This window comes from Lipophrys pholis, assembly GCF_963383615.2.
Source record: "Lipophrys pholis genome assembly, chromosome: 11".
In the NCBI taxonomy this organism is placed as follows: Eukaryota; Metazoa; Chordata; class Actinopteri; order Blenniiformes; family Blenniidae; genus Lipophrys; species Lipophrys pholis.
The window spans coordinates 24,701,353-24,717,377 of record NC_137631.1 but is presented as its reverse complement, the minus strand read 5'-3'; positions in this window follow the sequence as shown (position 1 = coordinate 24,717,377).

Here is a 16,025-nt window from a genome sequence, read left to right as displayed (position 1 = left end):
AGTAAGCGTGTATTTGGCTGCTCCTTGTGCAAGGCATTCCGACTCGCACAGCTAAAATGGCAGAATTTTTGCACCAGATGCATCCGGGATTTGAGCTTGGGTCCCCCACACTCACGGTACTTTAGACTCAATCCAATACAACAGTTGAGGAACATCGGTGAAAATTGAAATTCCTCTCAGCTCATAGTGAGGATTACCCCATGTCGAGGACATTTTGGGTGAGTTTGAGTGTTCTCTCTGTGCATGTATGAGTTTCCTCCCACAGTCCAGGTGAATTGTTGAGTCCTAAATTGTGAAGTGTAATGTGAGTGTCTGTTTCTTTATGACCACTGCCATAAGATATAGTTCCTCTGCTACATGCGCAAGTAGCGACACAATAACAACGATGGCGGCCTCCAGAGTGGCAAGCGGTTCCATGATAAAAACATACGACAGTGCCAACTCCTGGCCTGACATGGTGATGACATCGTTTTCAGTGTTTCTGCCTTTTCCGTTTCAAAACTGAGTAAAACTGAAACTTTTCTGAAACGAAAACACAAAAACTTCAAACACTGGCGTCGCAATATCTCGATGTCAGACGTCTCCTCTGTGTAGAACAAGAATTCAATTCAGCTTCACATCACTGTCTCTGCGACAGCCATCAACATCAAGATTTAGTCTTTAGGTCTCTACATTTAGATAAGTTGCTACTAAGCAGTGTCTGGTTGTATTTTTGGATATAATGCATGCATGTTCTTGTATACGAGTGTGTTTTTTTAAATGTCATTGTTTGCAAAGTGAGAAGTTATTCATGAGATGTGTGTTGATATTTAAATATATAGAAAAATTAACAAATAACAATTTTTTTTTTACAAAAAATGTTTACACAGTACTTTCACAGATTAATGTGTGCCGACAACAATGCTGCATTGAATTAGAAGGTCTCCGATGTATTTTTTCTTTTTTTTTTCTTTTTAATTTCTTTCTCAGAGAGATCCTCACAGCCCTGCAGGGATTTGTTCATCCTACACCCGTTCCCTAAATCCCCAAATATTTTACATTTTCAGAACGGTATCTTCTCAACATAATCAAAACAACACACGCCAAGATTTCTTGCTTTGTTCTACTTCAGAAAGAAAGATTAGAAAAGAAAGAAAAACAATTTCTTCATTTGCATTCATTCTTTTGATTTAATTGCTCGTGTGTTACACAGTTGAACCCTCAGGAGAACCTATGGATTAAACATCATAATTAGGCAAACTCTCAAAAAAGTACTGCATCCGCTTAGAATAGTTAAATTCCAAGATCAAAACTGCAGGCCTTAATTAACCGATCACTTATTATTATTCACATTCTTCTGTTACAGTGTTTTCATGTGAAAAAAACAAAAAACAAACCCATTTTATCCTCATATATTTAATTTAGAACAAATTATATCACAGTATCTCAGAGGAAGGTCATTGGCTTCTACTTCTTGCAGTCGAACTTTTAAATGTAGATGAACATGCATAACTGTATAATCGACGCTGTTCAATATGTAACATTAGGGTCCGTTTAGAAACTTTAATTGTGGAGAGATTTGTGAGATGAATGGTGACAATAAAAAAAAAAAAAAAGCTCTTTATAAGAAGCAACAAAACAGATCTTCAATGTGCTGAAAATGATTTGAACACTGCAATTCATTTTTGAGGCAAAGTAGAGCAAATGAGTCATGCGAAGACGAAGGAGTTATCTTTCACACATGAGTGTGAGCATTTGGTTATGTTGAAATAAAGATTAAGTTTCTTTTTATGTCGTGAGACATCTTGGGTTTTTTCTTCTTTTCAGCGCAAGACCGATACGAGCATCTACAAATGTGGGAAAAAAGCAGGATAGAGGACAAAAGAGAGCAGGATGCATGAACACTCCACTTCATATAGGATTGATTACTAAGATGCTGTATCAACCATGCAACTTTCAATTTGTGTGAGTGTTTTGAAGATGATCCACTACTGTACGGTGCACAAACGGAAGCATCTCCTCGTGTTGGTTTGCTTGAGATTGCCACGGTGTGAACGAATGAAGCTTTAAAGCAAACTTATTGGACTATTACATTTGGCTTGAAGAAACAAAAGAAAAGAAAAACAAACTATGGGAAACAGTCTATCACAAAGTCCAAGCTGAGGGGGAAAAGACAGGCAGGAGAAAAGGTGCAGAAAACATTGCAAGACCTTTAAAGTGCACAACTCAGAAAGTATCTTCCGATAAAAGTACTCAAATTAAAAGTTGTGGGGAACCAGCTGCAGAAATGCCTCTCACCGCAATAACAGCAGCATCATACGCACGTGCTCACCAGTCATGATATTGCTTTTTAATTTTTTTTATTATAGCAAATGAAAGGTTACAGATTCAAAAAAGACTTTTACATAACAGTCATTCAGCATAATGCATATTATCGTAGGAACTCAAGTAACTACTTTTTTTTTTTTCCCCCAATCCCCGAATTCCACTTGCACCTATAGAGGGAAGCAAGTGACCCACCCACTAAAAACAGCACTTAAGGCAAAAATAAATTAAATTAAATTAAATTAAATTAAATTAAATTAAATTAAATTAAATTAAATTAAAACATAATGCGAATATTAGATGTATAAATAGGTAAATAATAGAATAGTGTAGAAATAATAAAAGCATTAAAAAAAAGAATGATCTTCCATATTGATTCAATACTGTCAGTGTGTCCCGTTAACAGATAAACCTTCGAAAGTGTATTTTCAATATCAAGCCTGTTCTTGTTTGATACACACAAAGCTGCGGAAAATAAAGTAGTAGATAGAGAAGTGGATCAGTGAGTGAAGACAAGAGACAGACTAGACAGAACAAAACAGGAAGGAAAACACAGGCACTGCCACCACCCGTTTACACAACATGTAAAGTGAAAACGCATAGTTTTTGTGTTTTCATTTCAGAAGTTTTACGTTTACATTTAGAAAATTAGGTCTGTTTACACGAAAACGGCACAAAAGTTCATGTAGGGCCACTAGTGGGTGCTGTTGTTTGCTTTTTGTAATGAAGCAACACACATGCCTGAAGAGAACAATAAGCAATAAACTAATAATGCCAGTACATTGGCATTCGTATGGACAGACGACCAAGTTGGATTGTTATTACGGTGACTCTCAGCTATAAAACTGCCAGGTCCCAGGAGATTATGGACTGGGAGTCTTGACACTCTGGAGGCCGCCATTGTAGTTACTGTCCAGTTACTATCTACCATCTGTTTGTAGACAAACTATTTCCTATGGCCGTGGTGCGCAAGTGCAGTGGCATCATTTCAGAAAAGTTGCATTTCCATCTTCTGTTTTTACTTTAAACCAATCATTCAATTGATATTTTCCCGATTTTTAAGTTTGTTTTGCTGTATATATATATATTTAATTTAAATTAATTTAATATATATATATATATATATATTTATATAAATTTAAAAAAAAAAGATATATTTAAATATTTATTTTTATTTTATTTTATTTATTTATTTATTTATTTATTTTATTTTATTTTTCAAAGCACTTGGTATCTAAACATCTACATAATCAAAATGTCAAAAGCCTAAAGACTATTAAAACGTGACATAATGTGTGAGAAGCTTAATATATTTTTAGAGCAAATTGAAAGATAAGCATGAATCTCTGAGCAGTGTGGAAATCTTTCAGAAGTCTAGGTCTACTAGACAATATTAAAGTCAGTCAGACAGAAAATTATGAACAGTTATTCCGGAATACACTGATTACATCTGAACAATTGACCTTGTGGGCATTAAGTGAGGGGCCACGTTTTAAATGTAGGTGCGAACAGAACTTGAGCACTTAAAAGAGACAATCAGAGCTTATGTGGAGTTGATTCTGTAGGTGGATGGATGAACAAATGAAAAAAAATAGCCCTCTTTCATTTTTCTTATAACCTTATAACTCATAAACATCTGATTTATTGTTTGGATAAATTTAACTCATCTCACGGTGGAAATATCTGGGATTTTGTGTCAGGAGTATTCTGACCTGCGCGTGTTTCTTTGTTTTATTTTTCTTAGGGTATTCCAGTAGCCCCCCCACAGTCCAACAACATGGGTTTGAGGTTAATTGATAACTTTAAATTGTCTGAATTCTAACTGATATGAATTCAATTAGAGGCGCTTAAAAGTCTTGTGGTGTTGCTGTGTTTTACGTGCTACGTTTTTCACCAACTGAAAGACATGCTCTCCAATTCTTTTTTATGCATCTTTGTATATCCCTACACTTACTGCCATTTTCACATGCGGATTTACTGCCTTTTGGCCCCACGGATCCTTTTTTTCTTTCTTTCTTTCGTTCTTTCGTCCCCTCTCTCATTTTTATTCCAACAAAAGAGCCATCAACACAAAAACTCCTGGGATGGACATTGGCTGGAGCTGAATCTGATGCCTGCTGTGCGGCGAGTGAATATGAAAGGTGAATGTGTGATTCCCGGTGAGACTCCTTTCTGTTCTGTAGCATTTCCACCACAGTGCTCCAGAGCAGGCCACACGGCACTATCTGTCAATTAAAGAGTCTGTAATCCAGGACACCATACTGCCGTCCACCTGCTTCACTTTGAGCTTCACCCGGAGGGGCTGGATGGCCATGAAAGCAGTGCAATCAAAGAACATGATTGCCATCGTGCAACCACCTCTCTGGGTGGGAATAAGCCCCGTGGAGCTGGTACATGATGAAATTGTCCACAATGATTATGCTACACAAACTGAAGAGAATGCAGTATTTGTGAATGGAATAAAAAGTCTCCGTCGCTGGTACTCAAACTAGTATTGGCAGATTTTTTTATTTTTTTATTTTTGGTTGAGGTTTAACTGATGAGGAGGTTGTCTAAGATACTTTATTCTGAACATTTTGGAGAGCGAATACAGTGTGATAATTCTTTATTTATCTCTATACATTTGTTTTCATTCGTTCCCAGTTTAACAGTACCGGCAAAACCTGCACTTATTTGTTAGGGAACAGTAAACTCCAGGGTCTAACCTCTCTGTAGCAGCACACAGCAGCGGCACAGCAGGGCAACAGCAATCAAACACATCATTTCAGATGTGTTTTCTCTGAAGAACTGTTTGATCACACGGAGAAGCTGCACTCTCATGTGCTAAAAAGCCCCGTAGGCATTAGGTGATTTGTTATTTTCTAATAGGGAGGAATGGTCCAAAGGAAACAATTAGTGTGTGTGTGTGTGGGGGGGGGGGGGGGGGGGTTCAACGGGAGCATTTATCAATGTAATGTGAATCATTAGTACACTGTGCCATTAGGCTACTGATATTTTCAAACTGTGGTCTGGGCCATTGATTCTAACATGCATAAACCTCGGCCAGATAAAGGATCAATGAGTTGGGCGGGGCCGACTACCTAATAAACTCTCTGTGGATTTCAGGTTAACAAGGAAGATGCATTCTGGTCATTTTGATTACCGTGTGGATTGCACCTCCCTCCATCAGATCGCAAACCCTTACGGGTCGGGTTGCTGTGAGTTAATTGCTTCATTTTCAACGAATAGCTTGCAAAATATTGACGTATGAACTGGAAAATTTTAGGCTAACCAATAAATATAGATAGACGATGATTGCTGGTGATTGAGAAAACGATTAAGTGACAATGTCAGTGATTAGAATAGATCAGATTGTTGATGTATAGTATTTATGAAAACATCTTAATGTAATATGTTTCCTTCTTGCTTGATTTATTTCTCTCTCTGTTATTATCAAGATTGTGTTTTGTCTTACAGCCAGCCCATTAGTTAAATCCACTGCTCTGATAGACTTATTGTGTGAGCCTGCGAAGGAAGCCGGATCTATTTCTGTCTCTATTCATCGATCAGAACCTTCTTTTAGACTTCGGAAACACGGGTAACTTTCACCGAAGCATAAAGGATACAGTATAATATGTGACATTTAAAGATGAGATGAGCCAGTGTCTATGCATTCCTACATCTGGGCTCGATATGGGCGCAGGAGCATAATTAGGAGCGTTGCAGCAGACATGTTTCCTCACATATATTTAACTGATGTTTTTGAATCCTTGGGAAAAGAAGAAAATGTTCTACATGCAAGTCTTTTTTTTTTTTTAAGTCACCGGGGAGCCTGGCGGGTGTACAGGCTTCAAGAAAAGAAGACTTTTAATTAAAAGTTTGCCATTTTGGTAATATATTAATGTTGCTGTGGCCTTTATGAGCATTTATCACAACCACAATCCTTTTCCTTTCCTTCAGCAAATTCTTTTATTCCAAACCATGAACCAAACTGTCTATGTATTTGTCGCACTTCTCGGATATGGATAGTTATCATACTGCAAGAACCAACCATCCATCTTCCGCACTGTAAACACTGAAATATAATCTTCCAGACATACGTTCATACTTATAGCCCATTTAGTTTCAGTAATTAATTGCCCATGGGAGAAGAACATGCAAAACTAAACTGCATAGCAAATTAGATGTCTGGAACTCAACCCAAGTCTTCTTACTGCAAGGAGACGATGCATCTGTGAAGAAGTTGAAATAATTGAAAGGTTGAGAGAAAAAAAAAGGACTCCTTAAGAGCCAGTGCATGACTTCAGATATGGAGTGGCAAACTCATTTTAGTTCAGGAATCACATACAGCCCAATTTCCTCTTGAGTGGGCCATGCCATCAGAATAATAACCTTTAAATTTAACTGCTGTAGTTTTTTTCTGCTGTCGTGCCGAGTGTACGGGTTTCTTTTTTGTTTAACCGTGTTTTACATGGAAAAATACTCCATTCTCAACAAAAAGGCAATTTTACTTCATACGCAAATGTTACTGTTGGGTTTTACTCTACATAATGAAACTGGACTGAAAGTAAATGAAATAAGTGCAGGTTTTGCCGGTAATAACTAACCAAGCAACAACATATTTATCAATTTATATTGATTTGTTTTTCTTAATTTCTTCAAAAAAAAAAGTGCAGCCTGAAGCGTCACCAGTTGGAATGTGGAAGGATGAAAGATGGAACTCTTCCTGGTTTGCTTACATGGCTTCACTTTCTTGAGCTTGGGCCCGGTCGGCAGCACAGCTGGCCCTGGCACCGCAGGTTCGAATCAGCACTGGCACACACCTGTTTGCTTAAACCATCTATGCACACATCAAGCACACCAGGGAAATAAATGCAGAGAGAAAAGTACCCAATGTGCGCTTAGTAGCAGCCCCTCAACAACAAAAGTTTCATTGTGTGGTGAACAAACCAGTGGTAGGTTTTCGGTACACCATACTACACCTGTCATGATTCAGACACTGTAATTTCTGAATGAATTCACCAGTAAAAACAATTAATATATATTTTTAAATATGATCCATGTTCACATTTCAACATACAAACCGACTGGTGATGAAAAGCATTTGGATATGTGAATAGAATATGTATGAATATATGAATGTAATACAAGCGGTGGTGAAAAAAATACAGGCCCGTTAGGTATAACAACTTCAGAACAGAAGTTATTAGATCCAAAGATGGCAATATATTATTTGCTTTCAGGCACTTTTAATCAGTGAAGCATTTTTGGTGCCAGAACAAACAGGATATGTTCCAGATAAAGTCCTAATATATTCTCAGTTCAGTTATTTGCCTGAGTAACGTGACGAAGCTTGTCGTAACAGTTCACGGCTCCATAACATTCATTGATCAAACCATTACCCCCGATTTTTGCCCTGTGGTGCAGCCTTATCCAGGTTGTCCGTCCATCACAGGTAATTTCTGATGCAAACAGTCATATGTATTTCTGTTTTCAAGTCATACATAAATGAAACAGGAAACAAACAACTTAAGAGAACATGCTTCCTCTACAAAGATGGATCCTATCCTCTTCTTGCACTGAGGCTATAATGCAGGGATGTCAAACAAAAGACCCATGGGCCAAACCCAGCTCGCCAGAGGCTCCAATCCAGCCCCCCAAACCACCAAACAAATGGTCATAATTTCAAAGAAAACATTAATTTTGATTAATTAATTTTTAAAAAACTAATTTCCTAAGAATAAAGGGCAAAACACAACACTGAGACCCTAACTGAGATATCAGATGATGATACCATGACAGCTAACAAAGCAGCATGAGATCCTAAACTATACTGTCAGGGTGACTTTGTAAAAACATGTATAATGCAACGGGTATAGGAGAAGTTTTTTTTGGACATTTTACTGTATTTCGCACCAGAAAATTTCATTAAAATTGGCTTTACTTTGAGATTGTTGTCATATGCAGAAGTAATTGTTTATTTTTGTAAACATATTTACATTATCATCACGTAAACTCTGCACTGCAACAAAGAAAAACATTAAAATTTAAATTCAAACATTATTATGGTACTAGTTTACCAGTCCACCTCTCTCAAGATGAAATTGGGCTGTAGGGGGCCCCTGAACTAAAATGTGTTTGGCGCCTCTGCTATAATGCCAACCATGGCAAATGTAACTCAGATAATTCATTCATACAACCACCTTCTCCAAGTGCTTTTAGGGAATTGCTGCTGGAATATATCTAAACTGACATTCAGTGAAGGCAGACTACATTGTGGACAGGTGACCAATTAAACCCAACATGCGTGATTTTATCTTGTGAGCGGAAGCCTGCGAAAATGCCATGCTGGAAAAGAGGAACCACACAGTCTCCACACTAAAAAGTCCTGGCTCAGAGGCTATGAGAGACTATGAGCCCCAAAATCCCATAATGATATCCATTTGAGTGTTTTCAAAATAAATCCTAATTAATAGCTTTTACATTTTGGGGAACCTGTCCAGGTTTGTGTTAGGCAGCCTACAGATGGCGAGCCATCATATAGTTTCAGTAACAGGCTGAAAGTCTGAGAAACATTTCATTGATGCTTAACAGGCCAGTAGCTTTTTGATATTTGAAAATGAAATATTATGAGTTTGTGTTTTCAACAACCCGGATGGGAATACAATGAAAGGATGTCAGATAAATGAGAAATAGATACTGTGTGAAATGAAATGAAAGCTTCATGTTATATGAGTGTCACCTTCTATTATTAGTGAGAATAACTCAGCTGAATTATGGATGCATAGACCAGGGGAAGAGGTATGAGGCTGTTTTGCATATTTTTACCTTTCTAATTATACCTTAAGCAGGAAATTCTTGAGCAATTTAGTTCTTACAGCCGAATATAGCTCGGGCCTCGTTTACACGACAATGTTTTCATTGAAGAAAAGGTTCTGTGTTTACATGGCAATTTTACCGGCGCCAGCCTCAAGGGGGAAGCTGGGAGGTAGTAGCCCACAGGTAAGGTTAGACTGTGTGGCCTAAAGGTGTGGTGTGGCTGTGGAGAGACGGAGGAGACACATTAGTCTGGACACAGCTGGTTCATTTCTGAAGCTGCGCCGGCGTGTTGTCTCTCTATTCCCCACAGTGCGCTTTGAGCGACATCTACTGGTTGGGATGTGTGTTATCTCCAAAACAAAAGACACTAACAATAATACAAAAGAATAGAGATATGACATTCTTCAGCCTACTACAGCAACGTTTTGAAAACGACGTGCGTTTACACGGAAAGGGAAATTATGTAGTTACCATGTCGTGCCACTAGTAGGTGCTGTTGTTTGTTTTTGTAATGAAACCACGTACACATGTCTGCAAAGGACAACGCGCGATAAACATTAACAATGGGAGCACACAACATTATTATTACGGTGACTCTCACCAATAAAACTACCAAGTCGCAGGAGAATATTGCCTGGGAGTCATGACTCTCTGGAAGCCGCCATTGTTGTTATGGTCAATCTACTCGCACATGTGTAGAAGAACTATTTAACATGGCCGTGGTGCTCATACACTGTAAAAAGAAAAATTGAGATTTTCCCTGTTTACATGGGTTGCAGGTCCTATTTTTGTAGGCTTTGACTCAAATTTGTTTTCCTATTTGGACTTGCTCTCAACTCCACAATTTGTCAAACAGATATTTTTGAAAAAAATACTTGTGAATTCATCTCCGTCTCCCACAGACACACACAGGAAACTGAGTGTTTTTTCAACCAGCATCCCACTTCAGATTATCCACTCCAGATGCTGATGGACGTATTACCAGTAACACCAGAGGCAGAGTTAATCTTGTCTATTTATTTTCTTGTTGGGAAGCGAGTGAGACAGACTCAAACTGATCTTACTAGAATGGAGGACAATGCTGTTCACATTTTAATGAGAAATGCCACGGCCAAATTGGAAGACACACGAAGAAATTATCATTTTCACACTATTTTAGTTTACCTTTGGAACTGGAATTGGATATTTGTCAAAGCAGCAGTTGCTTTTCTTGCTGAAGCCTAAGATAATCTGTAATTATTTTTAAAATGGAATCATATGTAATCTTCTTGCACTGGTTCAGAGGTGTGTGAATGTCCATGCTTGAATAGCTTTCTTTATTTTGTTTTTTTATTTGTTTTGTTTTTTATGCTGACAGATTGAAACTGAAATCGAAAGACAGCAAAAAGTGGTTCGAAGTCCTGAAACTGAAAGAGAAAGTAAGACAGATGCATGACAAGTAAGTGTAATCAAGCTTGTTGGCACCCAAGTCATGTTTTTTTCATGCTTGTGTGAATCTAGAACAGGGGGCTGCAACATTTCCCATCAAAAGAGCCATTTTTGAAACTTTCCACCCCAAAAAATTCTTCTGGAGTCACAAAACACATTTAATCATAAAAGATCACACAGCTTATAGCCATTTATGTAGTTTTGCGAAATGTGCATTAATGACATGTCATGACTGTAAGTTACATTTCATTTAGCTGTTTTGGCTTTTGTTGCCATTCGTTTTTGAATAGAATAGAATAGAATAGAATAGGATAGAATAGAGTAGAATAGAATAGACATACTTTATCATTCCCGGGGGAAATTATTCTTTTATGGGCTAATTCTGCTTTTAGCCTTACTTATTGTAAAAGTTCTGTCTTCATTAACTTATGGAATCATGGTAATTGTAGCCTAGCCTTTATGGAATTGGGTTCATCTATATATTTATTGTTTTTGTATTTTTGTTTTAAAATATAATTAAAAACTAAATAAAATTTTCATTTATTTATTTATTTATTTATTTATTTATTCGTTTATTTATTTATTCATTCGTTTGTTTTATTTTATTTTATTTTTTAATTTAATTTAATTTAATTAAATTTTATTTTATTTTATTTTATTTTATTTAATTTAATTTAATTTAATTTAATTTAATTTAATTTAATTTAATTTAATTTAATTTAATTTTATTTTATTTTATTAGCCAGGAAAGCTTTTTCAAAAATGAGCCAGGTGTGCAAATTAAATAAAAATAGAGATAAGGATTGGATGAACATTTTCTTATGTATAATTTTCAGAAAGCTTCTGGGAACCAATGCGAAGGAACTGAAGAGCTCACAGGTTGCACACCCCTGGTCTAGTTTTAAAAAGAAAAAAAGAAAAGAAAAAGAAAAAAAAACTGGCTTGCATAACGTTTCAGCTCTGCGGAGGGAGCAGGGAACACTCCTCGCCCCCTTTGCTCGCGCACGAAGGCTGCAAGTGCGCAGGAAACCCGACTCGACACTCGGCCCAGTGACCGAGGTTTGGGGCGTCGCCTACACTTCACCCAGACCAATCGGAGTTCACGCTGCAACTTTGTAAACAACTCTTACACGCTGTTTTAAAGCTCAAACATGGTATTTACTAGGAAAACATGCCACGGTGCTGCGTCCAACGAGCGAGCCCGACGTGCGCTCACAGGTAAGACGGAGTCGCGTTTTTACGCACTTGTTTTTCTGGGTTTAATCTTCATGTGTTTTTCTCAGCTCTCGTGTGCGCGCCTGCACTGCAGTTGTATGCGTGTTCCCGTGACTCGTAGTAGAAGCGGCGTTGGTGCAAAACAGCTGTCACGAGCTAAAGAAACGAGCAGGAGATGTGGGTTTTTTTGTTGTTGTTGTTGTTGTTGTTGTTGTTGTTAACAGCAAACACTGCGCATCGTGTTGTTTGCTTTGCTTTGCGTAAAGTTGGAATTAAGTTCAGTGGAGCGAGTTACATCGCAGCGTGAGGGGGAAACTGTTCAAATCCTCGCCGTTCATAGCGAGAGCGGACGTCTCACACGCCTTGATTGGGGTATGTCTTTGTGATATGCTCAAATATCGACGGTTACACTGTTAAAAAAAAAAAAAAAAGTCATTGTAGGCAAAGCAAATCAGCGTAATTGAAGTTGCCAGACCTTCTTGGGTGTGGTGATGGGCAGACATTCAATAAGTGAGACTGTCCTGACGTTTTGTGCTTTTTTTTTTGCTTTTTTTTTTTTTTTTTTTTAAATAGCCCCTGGGCCTGATTTTTTTTTTTTTTCTTCCCACTAACCAGAATATTCCTGCAATGTGGAATATGAACTCTGCGGTGAATTTGACAGTGTTAAGTTTAACAAGCCGTTGGTTGATTTTTTTCAGAGTAATTTCAACGAGGCTGGTAATGATGGAGACAGAGTTCAATGCAAATCACTCCGCGTTTGGCCGCAGACGGAATGAGAGAGACCTGTTATTAGACAGCTTCACAAGCCTTTGAATGTGTCAGGGTGGAGTGATGAGATGAGTGGGTATCCAGAATTTCTCAGGATACTTAAGGAGGCTGCATTAAGTGAGGGACAAGGACACTGCCACAATCCATCCTCTCATCAGGTAGAGATTGACAGGCCAAAAAAAAAGAAGAAAAAAAAGCTTTCATGTTCAAGTGTTCAATTTAGTTTTAATAGCACCTCCAAGGTCTAGTAACCCACGAATCAAAATCATCAGTTGTGTCTTGACCATGTATTCCTTAAATTTCCAGATAAGAAAGAAAGTTTCTTGAAATTTCACTTCCTCTCACAAACTCACTGTCTCAGTTTCCCTCTGGGCTGAACACTCAGTTTGTTTCCACAGCCTCTCAGCTCCACTGGTGCTGAACGCCGTTTGCCGTAATTTCTTGCCTGCTGTTTTACTGTATAGGCGACGAGAAGTCTTCACTCTGAACGGATGTGGGCACAGCTTTCGTTGTGGAACGTCAACATCTGCATGCTCTGTGTTCCCTCAGCACGCCCACCCTGGCTGAGAAGGGGGGGGGGGTGCTTCCTGTTAATGGTTGAGAAACTGATTCGGCCACAGTTTGGCAGCGAGGGCCCCTGTGGTAGTGGGGGAGCGGGAGTGGCTTCACTCGCGATAGTTTGGCTTCATTATTCATTGCCACTTGGCTGGAAATGTGACGCACTTCTTATGAGTCTGCCGTGTCCTCGGGTTTGTTTCCTCTTCATCGGATGACGCCTTGTTAATCAGTTTGTATTCTGATGATGGGTGTCTCTGCCGCTCCAGGTGCTTTCTGAAGGCACTGGATTGTAAAGCAATGAGTTGATCTTTGACTGCATGACTGGAAGCTTGTGCTGTTTTGTGATAGTTCAGAGGTGAATGGATGGAATGGAGATAAGGCTTTATTAATACTGCAGTCGGTACAATTCAGAGACCACAGCAGCTCCAAAGATACAGAAAAGTCTTAGATATATAAACAATATACGAAATATTAAAAAAAAAAAATTCAAAACACATACAGTGTTACTTGGAGTATTCACTCTTTGTTGAACAGATTCTTTTATTTATTTATTGGTCTCAAACTAAATCAAGCGTACATTTCCATAAGTCGCTGCTTGGTAAATATGCAAAAAAATAACTAATTAATTAATAACAGACAACACATTGTTTGAGGATGAATTAAAAATGCATATGTAGTCCTTTACAGTATTTCCACTTTCGCAAACAAAAAGTAAAGGGAAAAAAAAATCTTTCAAGTTTAGTAGATTTTCCTCATTAAATCAAAATAAAGTTCCTACATACAGTTGAATAGTTAGACTTTATATAAGAAAGAAAATACCTGTTTTGTTTAGAGTGAATATCTTTTTTTTTTAATATATGGAAATGAGGTATTAATGTCTTTGTTGTATGCCTGTTTGCCATGCAGCACATGAAAGAAAACAAATGAATGAACAAGAAGCAAAACTTCTTAGACTCTATTTACACAACATTCAAGTAAAAACACATTGTTTCTGCATTTTTGCTTCATAAAACTTTCGTGTTTACACAGCGAGGTTTTGAAAACGATGTATGTTTACACAGAAGCGGCTAAAAATGAGGCAGTTTTCCTTTTTGCGGTCTGCTTTTGTAATGAAACCGCACACGCAGTAGCAGTGTTTCACAAAAGGTGCATTTCGCCCATTTCCATGGAGACGGAGTCAGAACGTTTTTGAAAAGTTCCACCTCAAGAGTTGTTTTTTAAAAGTTTTTTTTTTTTTCTCCCAGTGACTCTGAGCACTGTTGTCATGTAGACAGAGATCCAAAATGCAAAAAAAAAAAAATTAATAAATAGATTTCCATTGTCAGTTGAAATCGTTGTCATGTAAACAGGGTAGAGCAACAGCAGCACACAGCTCTTATGAAGGGACGCTCGTGAAGCATCACAGAGAGAGACAGCAGCTCTACAACCTTCTCATCCACAAATGGACCTCATTGTAATAACTATTAGTATTAAAATAATAATTAGTGTCTGCTGTTAGGTCTGAGGATGATGCAATATCCAGTGCAATAATTAATCACAATAAATCCAGTGCAATGTATTTTTCAGTGTAACATCTTTTTTTCAATATTGTGATGCATCTTGGCATATTATGACTGTTTTAATGTGTGTGATTTTATACTTTTACTGTGTGTTTTTATACTTTTTAATGTGTTTTTTTCTCTCTCTACTTATCCATCCAGTAATCAGTTATTAGTCTGTTACTAAAGGAAGTCACGGTATTATAGTAAAAGGTGACTGCTGAATGTGTTAACACCAACATAAAACAAGATATAAATACATTACATAAACTAATCACCTCGAGGATTATATAGTGTATACAGCTTTAAGATAACAGGTAGAAGAACTCATTTTTAAAGTGAGTTAAAGCAGTAAAGGCAGAAAAATGACCATACTGTGTCATATAAAGTGGCCTGAGGTTCACAATATTGCCTTTAAATCACACACAACTTGAGTGAAGCATTAGTCTGCTGATGTGTTGCTGTTTAATGCACCTGCAGATTATAATCTCTGAGGAATAAAATCGGAATACTTTCTCAGCCTCCTTTTTGCACAGATTACCACGCGGGGCACGGAGGGGCTGAAATGTAGACAGCTGTGTGGACTTTGGACTCCGTGAAACACCACGGGCCAACAGCAGCAGACGCCATGACATGACAAATCGTCACAGACTGCGGACACTTTCCATTTAAAGCAGCGTTTCATTCCGGCCTCCCCTCTATAGCTCTGAAAGGAGGAGTTCGGGGATACTGAAGTCTTCAACTTCCTCAGTTCTTTAGTTTAGGCTGCCTCTGGTTCAGGAGTGGCTGGACACTTGTTGTCCACCTCCTGGACGCTCGGTCGCTCTTCACTGGATTCCGGCCTCTGTCCACGCCTTTGGATGACATCAGCTCAAAGCTGTAGTGGTCCGTGTTCCTCGTGCACCTTTTCCTCCCACACTTTGTCCTTCCAGTCAACTTTTCTCACGTGGGTCTTGCTGTAGCACTCGGTGAACTGTCGACCCTTTCAACGGTGATTTTTCTCTGCCCCTTACTTTCCGATCCGCACCTTTAGGACGGTATCTTAAGAGCAAGTCAGCTCCTTCATGAAAGCATCAGTGCACAATGAGCCAGACCTCTTTGTGTTTCTGCTGCAGTGAGGGTGATGATTCCTTTAAACATGACAGATCCTTCATGTTTTCATTGTGCCAGGATCATTGTGTCCACTTGCAATGAGTCTTGGACGTACACAACTTTCACTATCTGACAATATATAGCAATATCAATATGTTTAAAAGGAAAAAACAACTATTTAATCCATTCATCTTTTATACCACTTTGTTCTGTTCAAGGAGCCGCTCACATCCTAGCTTGAGAGTGAAGGCAGAAAACATATGAATGAACATATGAATTAAGTAAAAACTTATCAAAATGAACATTAAGCACATTTAAAAAAAA